The sequence below is a fragment of the Anomaloglossus baeobatrachus genome, chromosome 5, assembly GCF_048569485.1.
Source record: "Anomaloglossus baeobatrachus isolate aAnoBae1 chromosome 5, aAnoBae1.hap1, whole genome shotgun sequence".
Classification (NCBI taxonomy): domain Eukaryota; kingdom Metazoa; phylum Chordata; class Amphibia; order Anura; family Aromobatidae; genus Anomaloglossus; species Anomaloglossus baeobatrachus.
In genome coordinates, this window is record NC_134357.1 from 286,305,756 (window position 1) to 286,320,477 (window position 14,722).

A 14,722-nucleotide genomic window follows, 5' to 3' on the forward strand; every position below is an offset into this window, starting at 1 on the left:
TTGTGTTGTGCAAAGAACAATCTTGTGATGATGATCAAATTAGGTAAATCAGTGAGTTTTCAGAAATACCTGAACAGTTTTGCTATTTAATGGAGCAAGCATTTGCAGTGTCATGGTCGTGGAGTCTAGATGTGCTGGATTAAGGCTGCAGTCTCTTTGGGTGTGTGGGCTTGAATCCCTCTGCTGCCACTCCACTACCTCTGAGGTTTTCAAATTCTTATCTCATGTAGCTTAATGATTTGCTTACTTTTAAATGAGCTTATCCTTTAATCTTTTCATATGATACTTGTACATTTTGATGTTTAGGAAAAGACAATTCTCAGAATTATTGCTTTGTCCTGTTGGAGAGAGATATGCCCGTTAGCACACATACACTACTTTAAAATAAAATCAGCTATACTTCCCTTACTCCAAGGACATTTTATCGCTTTTCACCCAGGTAGCATGGCCGAGCGGTCTAAGGCGCTGGATTTAGGCTCCAGTCTCTTTGGAGGCGTGGGTTCAAATCCCACTGCTGCCAGCTTTTAGTGTTGGGCAAAGAACAATCTTGTGACGATTAGCAAATTAGGTAAATCAGTGAGTTTTCAGAAATACCTTGACTGTGTCACTATGGAATCGAGGAAGCATTTGCAGCAACATGGTTCGTGGGGTCTAGATGTGCTGGTTTAAGGTTGCAGTCTCTTTGGGTGTGTGGGTTTGAATCCCGCTGGTGCCACTCTTACTACCTCGGAGGTTTTCAAATTCTTATCTCATGTAGCGTAATGATTTGCTTACTTTTTACTGAGCTTATCCTTTAATCTTTTCATATGATACTTGTATATTTTGATGTTTAGGAAAAGACAATTCTCAGAATTATTGCTTTGTCTTTTTGGAGAGTGATATGCCCATTACCACACATACACTACTTTAAAATGAAATCAGCTATACTTGCCTTACTCCAAGGAAGTTGACACGGCTGTCATCCAGGTAGCATGGCCGAGCGGTCTAAGGCGCTGGATTAAGGCTCCAGTCTCTTTGGAGGCGTGGGTTCAAATCCCACTGCTGCCAGCTTTTGCAGTCAGGAAGTTCATGAAAAGTCGAATTTAATAGTAGATTGTGTTGTGCAAAGAACAATCTTGTGATGATGATCAAATTAGGTAAATCAGTGAGTTTTCAGAAATACCTGAACAGTTTTGCTATTTAATGGAGCAAGCATTTGCAGTGTCATGGTCGTGGAGTCTAGATGTGCTGGATTAAGGCTGCAGTCTCTTTGGGTGTGTGGGCTTGAATCCCTCTGCTGCCACCTCCACTACCTCTGAGGTTTTCAAATTCTTATCTCATGTAGCTTAATGATTTGCTTACTTTTAAATGAGCTTATCCTTTAATCTTTTCATATGATACTTGTACATTTTGATGTTTAGGAAAAGACAATTCTCAGAATTATTGCTTTGTCCTGTTGGAGAGAGATATGCCCGTTAGCACACATACACTACTTTAAAATAAAATCAGCTATACTTCCCTTACTCCAAGGACATTTTATCGCTTTTCACCCAGGTAGCATGGCCGAGCGGTCTAAGGCGCTGGATTTAGGCTCCAGTCTCTTTGGAGGCGTGGGTTCAAATCCCACTGCTGCCAGCTTTTAGTGTTGGGCAAAGAACAATCTTGTGACGATTAGCAAATTAGGTAAATCAGTGAGTTTTCAGAAATACCTTGACTGTGTCACTATGGAATCGAGGAAGCATTTGCAGCAACATGGTTCGTGGGGTCTAGATGTGCTGGTTTAAGGTTGCAGTCTCTTTGGGTGTGTGGGTTTGAATCCCGCTGGTGCCACTCTTACTACCTCGGAGGTTTTCAAATTCTTATCTCATGTAGCGTAATGATTTGCTTACTTTTTGCTGAGCTTATCCTTTAATCTTTTCATATGATACTTGTATATTTTGATGTTTAGGAAAAGACAATTCTCAGAATTATTGCTTTGTCTTTTTGGAGAGTGATATGCCCATTACCACACATACACTACTTTAAAATGAAATCAGCTATACTTGCCTTACTCCAAGGAAGTTGACACGGCTGTCATCCAGGTAGCATGGCCGAGCGGTCTAAGGCGCTGGATTAAGGCTCCAGTCTCTTTGGAGGCGTGGGTTCAAATCCCAGTGCTGCCAGCTTTTGCAGTCAGGAAGTTCATGAAAAGTCGAATTTAATAGTAGATTGTGTTGTGCAAAGAACAATCTTGTGATGATGATCAAATTAGGTAAATCAGTGAGTTTTCAGAAATACCTGAACAGTTTTGCTATTTAATGGAGCAAGCATTTGCAGTGTCATGGTCGTGGAGTCTAGATGTGCTGGATTAAGGCTGCAGTCTCTTTGGGTGTGTGGGCTTGAATCCCTCTGCTGCCACCTCCACTACCTCTGAGGTTTTCAAATTCTTATCTCATGTAGCTTAATGATTTGCTTACTTTTAAATGAGCTTATCCTTTAATCTTTTCATATGATACTTGTACATTTTGATGTTTAGGAAAAGACAATTCTCAGAATTATTGCTTTGTCTTGTTGGAGAGAGATATGCCCGTTAGCACACATACACTACTTTAAAATAAAATCAGCTATACTTCCCTTACTCCAAGGACATTTTATCGCTTTTCACCCAGGTAGCATGGCCGAGCGGTCTAAGGCGCTGGATTTAGGCTCCAGTCTCTTTGGAGGCGTGGGTTCAAATCCCACTGCTGCCAGCTTTTAGTGTTGGGCAAAGAACAATCTTGTGACGATTAGCAAATTAGGTAAATCAGTGAGTTTTCAGAAATACCTTGACTGTGTCACTATGGAATCGAGAAAGCATTTGCAGCAACATGGTTCGTGGGGTCTAGATGTGCTGGTTTAAGGTTGCAGTCTCTTTGGGTGTGTGGGTTTGAATCCCGCTGGTGCCACTCTTACTACCTCAGAGGTTTTCAAATTCTTATCTCATGTAGCGTAATGATTTGCTTACTTTTTACTGAGCTTATCCTTTAATCTTTTCATATGATACTTGTATATTTTGATGTTTAGGAAAAGACAATTCTCAGAATTATTGCTTTGTCTTTTTGGAGAGTGATATGCCCGTTACCAAACATACACTACTTTAAAATGAAATCAGCTATACTTGCCTTACTCCAAGGAAGTTGACACGGCTGTCATCCAGGTAGCATGGCCGAGCGGTCTAAGGCGCTGGATTAAGGCTCCAGTCTCTTTGGAGGCGTGGGTTCAAATCCCACTGCTGCCAGCTTTTGCAGTCAGGAAGTTCATGAAAAGTCGAATTTAATAGTAGATTGTGTTGTGCAAAGAACAATCTTGTGATGATGATCAAATTAGGTAAATCAGTGAGTTTTCAGAAATACCTGAACAGTTTTGCTATTTAATGGAGCAAGCATTTGCTGTGTCATGGTCGTGGAGTCTAGATGTGCTGGATTAAGGCTGCAGTCTCTTTGGGTGTGTGGGCTTGAATCCCTCTGCTGCCACCTCCACTACCTCTGAGGTTTTCAAATTCTTATCTCATGTAGCTTAATGATTTGCTTACTTTTAAATGAGCTTATCCTTTAATCTTTTCATATGATACTTGTACATTTTGATGTTTAGGAAAAGACAATTCTCAGAATTATTGCTTTGTCCTGTTGGAGAGAGATATGCCCGTTAGCACACATACACTACTTTAAAATAAAATCAGCTATACTTCCCTTACTCCAAGGACATTTTATCACTTTTCACCCAGGTAGCATGGCCGAGCGGTCTAAGGCGCTGGATTTAGGCTCCAGTCTCTTTGGAGGCGTGGGTTCAAATCCCACTGCTGCCAGCTATTAGTGTTGTGCAAAGAACAATCTTGTGACGATTAGCAAATTAGGTAAATCAGTGAGTTTTCAGAAATACCTTGACTGTGTCACTATGGAATCGAGGAAGCATTTGCAGCAACATGGTTCGTGGGGTCTAGATGTGCTGGTTTAAGGTTGCAGTCTCTTTGGGTGTGTGGGTTTGAATCCCGCTGGTGCCACTCTTACTACCTCGGAGGTTTTCAAATTCTTATCTCATGTAGCGTAATGATTTGCTTACTTTTTACTGAGCTTATCCTTTAATCTTTTCATATGATACTTGTATATTTTGATGTTTAGGAAAAGACAATTCTCAGAATTATTGCTTTGTCTTTTTGGAGAGTGATATGCCCGTTACCACACATACACTACTTTAAAATGAAATCAGCTATACTTGCCTTACTCCAAGGAAGTTGACACGGCTGTCATCCAGGTAGCATGGCCGAGCGGTCTAAGGCGCTGGATTAAGGCTCCAGTCTTTTTGGAGGCGTGGGTTCAAATCCCACTGCTGCCAGCTTTTGCAGTCAGGAAGTTCATGAAAAGTCGAATTTAATAGTAGATTGTGTTGTGCAAAGAACAATCTTGTGATGATGATCAAATTAGGTAAATCAGTGAGTTTTCAGAAATACCTGAACAGTTTTGCTATTTAATGGAGCAAGCATTTGCAGTGTCATGGTCGTGGAGTCTAGATGTGCTGGATTAAGGCTGCAGTCTCTTTGGGTGTGTGGGCTTGAATCCCTCTGCTGCCACCTCCACTACCTCTGAGGTTTTCAAATTCTTATCTCATGTAGCTTAATGATTTGCTTACTTTTAAATGAGCTTATCCTTTAATCTTTTCATATGATACTTGTACATTTTGATGTTTAGGAAAAGACAATTCTCAGAATTTTTGCTTTGTCCTGTTGGAGAGAGATATGCCCGTTAGCACACATACACTACTTTAAAATAAAATCAGCTATACTTCCCTTACTCCAAGGACATTTTATTGCTTTTCAACCAGGTAGCATGGCTGAGCGGTCTAAGGCGCTGGATTTAGGCTCCAGTCTCTTTGGAGGCGTGGGTTCAAATCCCACTGCTGCCAGCTTTTAGTGTTGGGCAAAGAACAATCTTGTGACGATTAGCAAATTAGGTAAATCAGTGAGTTTTCAGAAATACCTTGACTGTGTCACTATGGAATCGAGGAAGCATTTGCAGCAACATGGTTCGTGGGGTCTAGATGTGCTGGTTTAAGGTTGCAGTCTCTTTGGGTGTGTGGGTTTGAATCCCGCTGGTGCCACTCTTACTACCTCGGAGGTTTTCAAATTCTTATCTCATGTAGCGTAATGATTTGCTTACTTTTTACTGAGCTTATCCTTTAATCTTTTCATATGATACTTGTATATTTTGATGTTTAGGAAAAGACAATTCTCAGAATTATTGCTTTGTCTTTTTGGAGAGTGATATGCCCATTACCACACATACACTACTTTAAAATGAAATCAGCTATACTTGCCTTACTCCAAGGAAGTTGACACGGCTGTCATCCAGGTAGCATGGCCGAGCGGTCTAAGGCGCTGGATTAAGGCTCCAGTCTCTTTGGAGGCGTGGGTTTAAATCCCACTGCTGCCAGCTTTTGCAGTCAGGAAGTTCATGAAAAGTCGAATTTAATAGTAGATTGTGTTGTGCAAAGAACAATCTTGTGATGATGATCAAATTAGGTAAATCAGTGAGTTTTCAGAAATACCTGAACAGTTTTGCTATTTAATGGAGCAAGCATTTGCAGTGTCATGGTCGTGGAGTCTAGATGTGCTGGATTAAGGCTGCAGTCTCTTTGGGTGTGTGGGCTTGAATCCCTCTGCTGCCACCTCCACTACCGCTGAGGTTTTCAAATTCTTATCTCATGTAGCTTAATGATTTGCTTACTTTTAAATGAGCTTATCCTTTAATCTTTTCATATGATACTTGTACATTTTGATGTTTAGGAAAAGACAATTCTCAGAATTATTGCTTTGTCCTGTTGGAGAGAGATATGCCCGTTAGCACACATACACTTCTTTAAAATAAAATCAGCTATACTTCCCTTACTCCAAGGACATTTTATCGCTTTTCACCCAGGTAGCATGGCCGAGCGGTCTAAGGCGCTGGATTTAGGCTCCAGTCTCTTTGGAGGCGTGGGTTCAAATCCCACTGCTGCCAGCTTTTAGTGTTGGGCAAAGAACAATCTTGTGACGATTAGCAAATTAGGTAAATCAGTGAGTTTTCAGAAATACCTTGACTGTGTCACTATGGAATCGAGGAAGCATTTGCAGCAACATGGTTCGTGGGGTCTAGATGTGCTGGTTTAAGGTTGCAGTCTCTTTGGGTGTGTGGGTTTGAATCCCGCTGGTGCCACTCTTACTACCTCGGAGGTTTTCAAATTCTTATCTCATGTAGCGTAATGATTTGCTTACTTTTTGCTGAGCTTATCCTTTAATCTTTTCATATGATACTTGTATATTTTGATGTTTAGGAAAAGACAATTCTCAGAATTATTGCTTTGTCTTTTTGGAGAGTGATATGCCCATTACCACACATACACTACTTTAAAATGAAATCAGCTATACTTGCCTTACTCCAAGGAAGTTGACACGGCTGTCATCCAGGTAGCATGGCCGAGCGGTCTAAGGCGCTGGATTAAGGCTCCAGTCTCTTTGGAGGCGTGGGTTCAAATCCCACTGCTGCCAGCTTTTGCAGTCAGGAAGTTCATGAAAAGTCGAATTTAATAGTAGATTGTGTTGTGCAAAGAACAATCTTGTGATGATGATCAAATTAGGTAAATCAGTGAGTTTTCAGAAATACCTGAACAGTTTTGCTATTTAATGGAGCAAGCATTTGCAGTGTCATGGTCGTGGAGTCTAGATGTGCTGGATTAAGGCTGCAGTCTCTTTGGGTGTGTGGGCTTGAATCCCTCTGCTGCCACCTCCACTACCTCTGAGGCTTTCAAATTCTTATCTCATGTAGCTTAATGATTTGCTTACTTTTAAATGAGCTTATCCTTTAATCTTTTCATATGATACTTGTACATTTTGATGTTTAGGAAAAGACAATTCTCAGAATTATTGCTTTGTCCTGTTGGAGAGAGATATGCCCGTTAGCACACATACACTACTTTAAAATAAAATCAGCTATACTTCCCTTACTCCAAGGACATTTTATCGCTTTTCACCCAGGTAGCATGGCCGAGCGGTCTAAGGCGCTGGATTTAGGCTCCAGTCTCTTTGGAGGCGTGGGTTCAAATCCCACTGCTGCCAGCTTTTAGTGTTGGGCAAAGAACAATCTTGTGACGATTAGCAAATTAGGTAAATCAGTGAGTTTTCAGAAATACCTTGACTGTGTCACTATGGAATCGAGAAAGCATTTGCAGCAACATGGTTCGTGGGGTCTAGATGTGCTGGTTTAAGGTTGCAGTCTCTTTGGGTGTGTGGGTTTGAATCCCGCTGGTGCCACTCTTACTACCTCAGAGGTTTTCAAATTCTTATCTCATGTAGCGTAATGATTTGCTTACTTTTTACTGAGCTTATCCTTTAATCTTTTCATATGATACTTGTATATTTTGATGTTTAGGAAAAGACAATTCTCAGAATTATTGCTTTGTCTTTTTGGAGAGTGATATGCCCGTTACCACACATACACTACTTTAAAATGAAATCAGCTATACTTGCCTTACTCCAAGGAAGTTGACACGGCTGTCATCCAGGTAGCATGGCCGAGCGGTCTAAGGCGCTGGATTAAGGCTCCAGTCTCTTTGGAGGCGTGGGTTCAAATCCCACTGCTGCCAGCTTTTGCAGTCAGGAAGTTCATGAAAAGTCGAATTTAATAGTAGATTGTGTTGTGCAAAGAACAATCTTGTGATGATGATCAAATTAGGTAAATCAGTGAGTTTTCAGAAATACCTGAACAGTTTTGCTATTTAATGGAGCAAGCATTTGCAGTGTCATGGTCGTGGAGTCTAGATGTGCTGGATTAAGGCTGCAGTCTCTTTGGGTGTGTGGGCTTGAATCCCTCTGCTGCCACCTCCACTACCTCTGAGGTTTTCAAATTCTTATCTCATGTAGCTTAATGATTTGCTTACTTTTAAATGAGCTTATCCTTTAATCTTTTCATATGATACTTGTACATTTTGATGTTTAGGAAAAGACAATTCTCAGAATTATTGCTTTGTCCTGTTGGAGAGAGATATGCCCGTTAGCACACATACACTACTTTAAAATAAAATCAGCTATACTTCCCTTACTCCAAGGACATTTTATCGCTTTTCACCCAGGTAGCATGGCCGAGCGGTCTAAGGCGCTGGATTTAGGCTCCAGTCTCTTTGGAGGCGTGGGTTCAAATCCCACTGCTGCCAGCTTTTAGTGTTGGGCAAAGAACAATCTTGTGACGATTAGCAAATTAGGTAAATCAGCGAGTTTTCAGAAATACCTTGACTGTGTCACTATGGAATCGAGGAAGCATTTGCAGCAACATGGTTCGTGGGGTCTAGATGTGCTGGTTAAAGGTTGCAGTCTCTTTGGGTGTGTGGGTTTGAATCCCGCTGGTGCCACTCTTACTACCTCAGAGGTTTTCAAATTCTTATCTCATGTAGCGTAATGATTTGCTTACTTTTTACTGAGCTTATCCTTTAATCTTTTCATATGATACTTGTATATTTTGATGTTTAGGAAAAGACAATTCTCAGAATTATTGCTTTGTCTTTTTGGAGAGTGATATGCCCGTTACCACACATACACTACTTTAAAATGAAATCAGCTATACTTGCCTTACTCCAAGGAAGTTGACACGGCTGTCATCCAGGTAGCATGGCCGAGCGGTCTAAGGCGCTGGATTAAGGCTCCAGTCTCTTTGGAGGCGTGGGTTCAAATCCCACTGCTGCCAGCTTTTGCAGTCAGGAAGTTCATGAAAAGTCGAATTTAATAGTAGATTGTGTTGTGCAAAGAACAATCTTGTGATAATGATCAAATTAGGTAAATCAGTGAGTTTTCAGAAATACCTGAACAGTTTTGCTATTTAATGGAGCAAGCATTTGCAGTGTCATGGTCGTGGAGTCTAGATGTGCTGGATTAAGGCTGCAGTCTCTTTGGGTGTGTGGGCTTGAATCCCTCTGCTGCCACCTCCACTACCTCTGAGGTTTTCAAATTCTTATCTCATGTAGCTTAATGATTTGCTTACTTTTAAATGAGCTTATCCTTTAATCTTTTCATATGATACTTGTACATTTTGATGTTTAGGAAAAGACAATTCTCAGAATTATTGCTTTGTCCTGTTGGAGAGAGATATGCCCGTTAGCACACATACACTACTTTAAAATAAAATCAGCTATACTTGCCTTACTCCAAGGACATTTTATCACTTTTCACCCAGGTAGCATGGCTGAGCGGTCTAAGGCGCTGGATTTAGGCTCCAGTCTCTTTGGAGGCGTGGGTTCAAATCCCACTGCTGCCAGCTTTTAGTGTTGGGCAAAGAACAATCTTGTGACGATTAGCAAATTAGGTAAATCAGTGAGTTTTCAGAAATACCTTGACTGTGTCACTATGGAATCGAGGAAGCATTTGCAGCAACATGGTTCGTGGGGTCTAGATGTGCTGGTTTAAGGTTGCAGTCTCTTTGGGTGTGTGGGTTTGAATCCCGCTGGTGCCACTCTTACTACCTCGGAGGTTTTCAAATTCTTATCTCATGTAGCGTAATGATTTGCTTACTTGTTACTGAGCTTATCCTTTAATCTTTTCATATGATAATTGTATATTTTGATGTTCAGGAAAAGACAATTCTCAGAATTATTGCTTTGTCTTTTTGGAGAGTGATATGCCCATTACCACACATACACTACTTTAAAATGAAATCAGCTATACTTGCCTTACTCCAAGGAAGTTGACACGGCTGTCATCCAGGTAGCATGGCCGAGCGGTCTAAGGCGCTGGATTAAGGCTCCAGTCTCTTTGGAGGCGTGGGTTCAAATCCCACTGCTGCCAGCTTTTGCAGTCATGAAGTTCATGAAAAGTCGAATTTAATAGTAGATTGTGTTGTGCAAAGAACAATCTTGTGATGATGATCAAATTAGGTATATCAGTGAGTTTTCAGAAATACCTGAACAGTTTTGCTATTTAATGGAGCAAGCATTTGCAGTGTCATGGTCGTGGAGTCTAGATGTGCTGGATTAAGGCTGCAGTCTCTTTGGGTGTGTGGGCTTGAATCCCTCTGCTGCCACCTCCACTACCTCTGAGGTTTTCAAATTCTTTTCTCATGTAGCTTAATGATTTGCTTACTTTTAAATGAGCTTATCCTTTAATCTTTTCATATGATACTTGAACATTTTGATGTTTAGGAAAAGACAATTCTCAGAATTATTGCTTTGTCCTGTTGGAGAGAGATATGCCCGTTAGCACACATACACTACTTTAAAATAAAATCAGCTATACTTCCCTTACTCCAAGGACATTTTATCACTTTTCACCCAGGTAGCATGGCCGAGCGGTCTAAGGCGCTGGATTTAGGCTCCAGTCTCTTTGGAGGCGTGGGTTCAAATCCCACTGCTGCCAGCTTTTAGTGTTGGGCAAAGAACAATCTTGTGACGATGAGCAAATTAGGTAAATCAGTGAGTTTTCAGAAATACCTTGACTGTGTCACTATGGAATCGAGGAAGCATTTGCAGCAACATGGTTCGTGGGGTCTAGATGTGCTGGTTTAAGGTTGCAGTCTCTTTGGGTGTGTGGGTTTGAATCCCGCTGGTGCCACTCTTACTACCTCGGAGGTTTTCATATTCTTATCTCATGTAGCGTAATGATTTGCTTACTTTTTACTGAGCTTATCCTTTAATCTTTTCATATGATACTTGTATATTTTGATGTTTAGGAAAAGACAATTCTCAGAATTATTGCTTTGTCTTTTTGGAGAGTGATATGCCCATTACCACACATACACTACTTTAAAATGAAATCAGCTATACTTGCCTTACTCCAAGGAAGTTGACACAGCTGTCATCCAGGTAGCATGGCCGAGCGGTCTAAGGCGCTGGATTAAGGCTCCAGTCTCTTTGGAGGCGTGGGTTCAAATCCCACTGCTGCCAGCTTTTGCAGTCATGAAGTTCATGAAAAGTCGAATTTAATAGTAGATTGTGTTGTGCAAAGAACAATCTTGTGATGATGATCAAATTAGGTAAATCAGTGAGTTTTCAGAAATACCTGAACAGTTTTGCTATTTAATGGAGCAAGCATTTGCAGTGTCATGGTCGTGGAGTCTAGATGTGCTGGATTAAGGCTGCAGTCTCTTTGGGTGTGTGGGCTTGAATCCCTCTGCTGCCACCTCCACTACCTCTGAGGTTTTCAAATTCTTATCTCATGTAGCTTAATGATTTGCTTACTTTTAAATGAGCTTATCCTTTAATCTTTTCATATGATACTTGTACATTTTGATGTTTAGGAAAAGACAATTCTCAGAATTATTGCTTTGTCCTGTTGGAGAGAGATATGCCCGTTAGCACACATACACTACTTTAAAATAAAATCAGCTATACTTGCCTTACTCCAAGGACATTTTATCGCTTTTCACCCAGGTAGCATGGCTGAGCGGTCTAAGGCGCTGGATTTAGGCTCCAGTCTCTTTGGAGGCGTGGGTTCAAATCCCACTGCTGCCAGCTTTTAGTGTTGGGCAAAGAACAATCTTGTGACGATTAGCAAATTAGGTAAATCAGTGAGTTTTCAGAAATACCTTGACTGTGTCACTATGGAATCGAGGAAGCATTTGCAGCAACATGGTTCGTGGGGTCTAGATGTGCTGGTTTAAGGTTGCAGTCTCTTTGGGTGTGTGGGTTTGAATCCCGCTGGTGCCACTCTTACTACCTCGGAGGTTTTCAAATTCTTATCTCATGTAGCGTAATGATTTGCTTACTTTTTACTGAGCTTATCCTTTAATCTTTTCATATGATAATTGTATATTTTGATGTTCAGGAAAAGACAATTCTCAGAATTATTGCTTTGTCTTTTTGGAGAGTGATATGCCCATTACCACACATACACTACTTTAAAATGAAATCAGCTATACTTGCCTTACTCCAAGGAAGTTGACACGGCTGTCATCCAGGTAGCATGGCCGAGCGGTCTAAGGCGCTGGATTAAGGCTCCAGTCTCTTTGGAGGCGTGGGTTCAAATCCCACTGCTGCCAGCTTTTGCAGTCATGAAGTTCATGAAAAGTCGAATTTAATAGTAGATTGTGTTGTGCAAAGAACAATCTTGTGATGATGATCAAATTAGGTATATCAGTGAGTTTTCAGAAATACCTGAACAGTTTTGCTATTTAATGGAGCAAGCATTTGCAGTGTCATGGTCGTGGAGTCTAGATGTGCTGGATTAAGGCTGCAGTCTCTTTGGGTGTGTGGGCTTGAATCCCTCTGCTGCCACCTCCACTACCTCTGAGGTTTTCAAATTCTTTTCTCATGTAGCTTAATGATTTGCTTACTTTTAAATGAGCTTATCCTTTAATCTTTTCATATGATACTTGAACATTTTGATGTTTAGGAAAAGACAATTCTCAGAATTATTGCTTTGTCCTGTTGGAGAGAGATATGCCCGTTAGCACACATACACTACTTTAAAATAAAATCAGCTATACTTCCCTTACTCCAAGGACATTTTATCGCTTTTCACCCAGGTAGCATGGCCGAGCGGTCTAAGGCGCTGGATTTAGGCTCCAGTCTCTTTGGAGGCGTGGGTTCAAATCCCACTGCTGCCAGCTTTTAGTGTTGGGCAAAGAAAAATCTTGTGACGATGAGCAAATTAGGTAAATCAGTGAGTTTTCAGAAATACCTTGACTGTGTCACTATGGAATCGAGGAAGCATTTGCAGCAACATGGTTCGTGGGGTCTAGATGTGCTGGTTTAAGGTTGCAGTCTCTTTGGGTGTGTGGGTTTGAATCCCGCTGGTGCCACTCTTACTACCTCGGAGGTTTTCATATTCTTATCTCATGTAGCGTAATGATTTGCTTACTTTTTACTGAGCTTATCCTTTAATCTTTTCATATGATACTTGTATATTTTGATGTTTAGGAAAAGACAATTCTCAGAATTATTGCTTTGTCTTTTTGGAGAGTGATATGCCCATTACCACACATACACTACTTTAAAATGAAATCAGCTATACTTGCCTTACTCCAAGGAAGTTGACACGGCTGTCATCCAGGTAGCATGGCCGAGCGGTCTAAGGCGCTGGATTAAGGCTCCAGTCTCTTTGGAGGCGTGGGTTCAAATCCCACTGCTGCCAGCTTTTGCAGTCAGGAAGTTCACGAAAAGTCGAATTTAATAGTAGATTGTGTTGTGCAAAGAACAATCTTGTGATGATGATCAAATTAGGTAAATCAGTGAGTTTTCAGAAATACCTGAACAGTTTTGCTATTTAATGGAGCAAGCATTTGCAGTGTCATGGTCGTGGAGTCTAGATGTGCTGGATTAAGGCTGCAGTCTCTTTGGGTGTGTGGGCTTGAATCCCTCTGCTGCCACCTCCACTACCTCTGAGGTTTTCAAATTCTTATCTCATGTAGCTTAATGATTTGCTTACTTTTAAATGAGCTTATCCTTTAATCTTTTCATATGATACTTGTACATTTTGATGTTTAGGAAAAGACAATTCTCAGAATTATTGCTTTGTCCTGTTGGAGAGAGATATGCCCGTTAGCACACATACACTACTTTAAAATAAAATCAGCTATACTTCCCTTACTCCAAGGACATTTTATCGCTTTTCACCCAGGTAGCATGGCCGAGCGGTCTAAGGCGCTGGATTTAGGCTCCAGTCTCTTTGGAGGCGTGGGTTCAAATCCCACTGCTGCCAGCTTTTAGTGTTGGGCAAAGAACAATCTTGTGACGATTAGCAAATTAGGTAAATCAGTGAGTTTTCAGAAATACCTTGACTGTGTCACTATGGAATCGAGGAAGCATTTGCAGCAACATGGTTCGTGGGGTCTAGATGTGCTGGTTTAAGGTTGCAGTCTCTTTGGGTGTGTGGGTTTGAATCCCGCTGGTGCCACTCTTACTACCTCGGAGGTTTTCAAATTCTTATCTCATGTAGCGTAATGATTTGCTTACTTTTTACTGAGCTTATCCTTTAATCTTTTCATATGATACTTGTATATTTTGATGTTTAGGAAAAGACAATTCTCAGAATTATTGCTTTGTCTTTTTGGAGAGTGATATGCCCATTACCACACATACACTACTTTAAAATGAAATCAGCTATACTTGCCTTACTCCAAGGAAGTTGACACGGCTGTCATCCAGGTAGCATGGCCGAGCGGTCTAAGGCGCTGGATTAAGGCTCCAGTCTCTTTGGAGGCGTGGGTTCAAATCCCACTGCTGCCAGCTTTTTGCAGTCAGGAAGTTCATGAAAAGTCGAATTTAATAGTAGATTGTGTTGTGCAAAGAACAATCTTGTGATGATGATCAAATTAGGTAAATCAGTGAGTTTTCAGAAATACCTGAACAGTTTTGCTATTTAATGGAGCAAGCATTTGCAGTGTCATGGTCGTGGAGTCTAGATGTGCTGGATTAAGGCTGCAGTCTCTTTGGGTGTGTGGGCTTGAATCCCTCTGCTGCCACCTCCACTACCTCTGAGGTTTTCAAATTCTTATCTCATGTAGCTTAATGATTTGCTTACTTTTAAATGAGCTTATCCTTTAATCTTTTCATATGATACTTGTACATTTTGATGTTTAGGAAAAGACAATTCTCAGAATTATTGCTTTGTCCTGTTGGAGAGAGATATGCCCGTTAGCACACATACACTACTTTAAAATAAAATCAGCTATACTTCCCTTACTCCAAGGACATTTTTTCACTTTTCACCCAGGTAGCATGGCCGAGCGGTCTAAGGCGCTGGATTTAGGCTCCAGTCTCTTTGGAGGCGTGG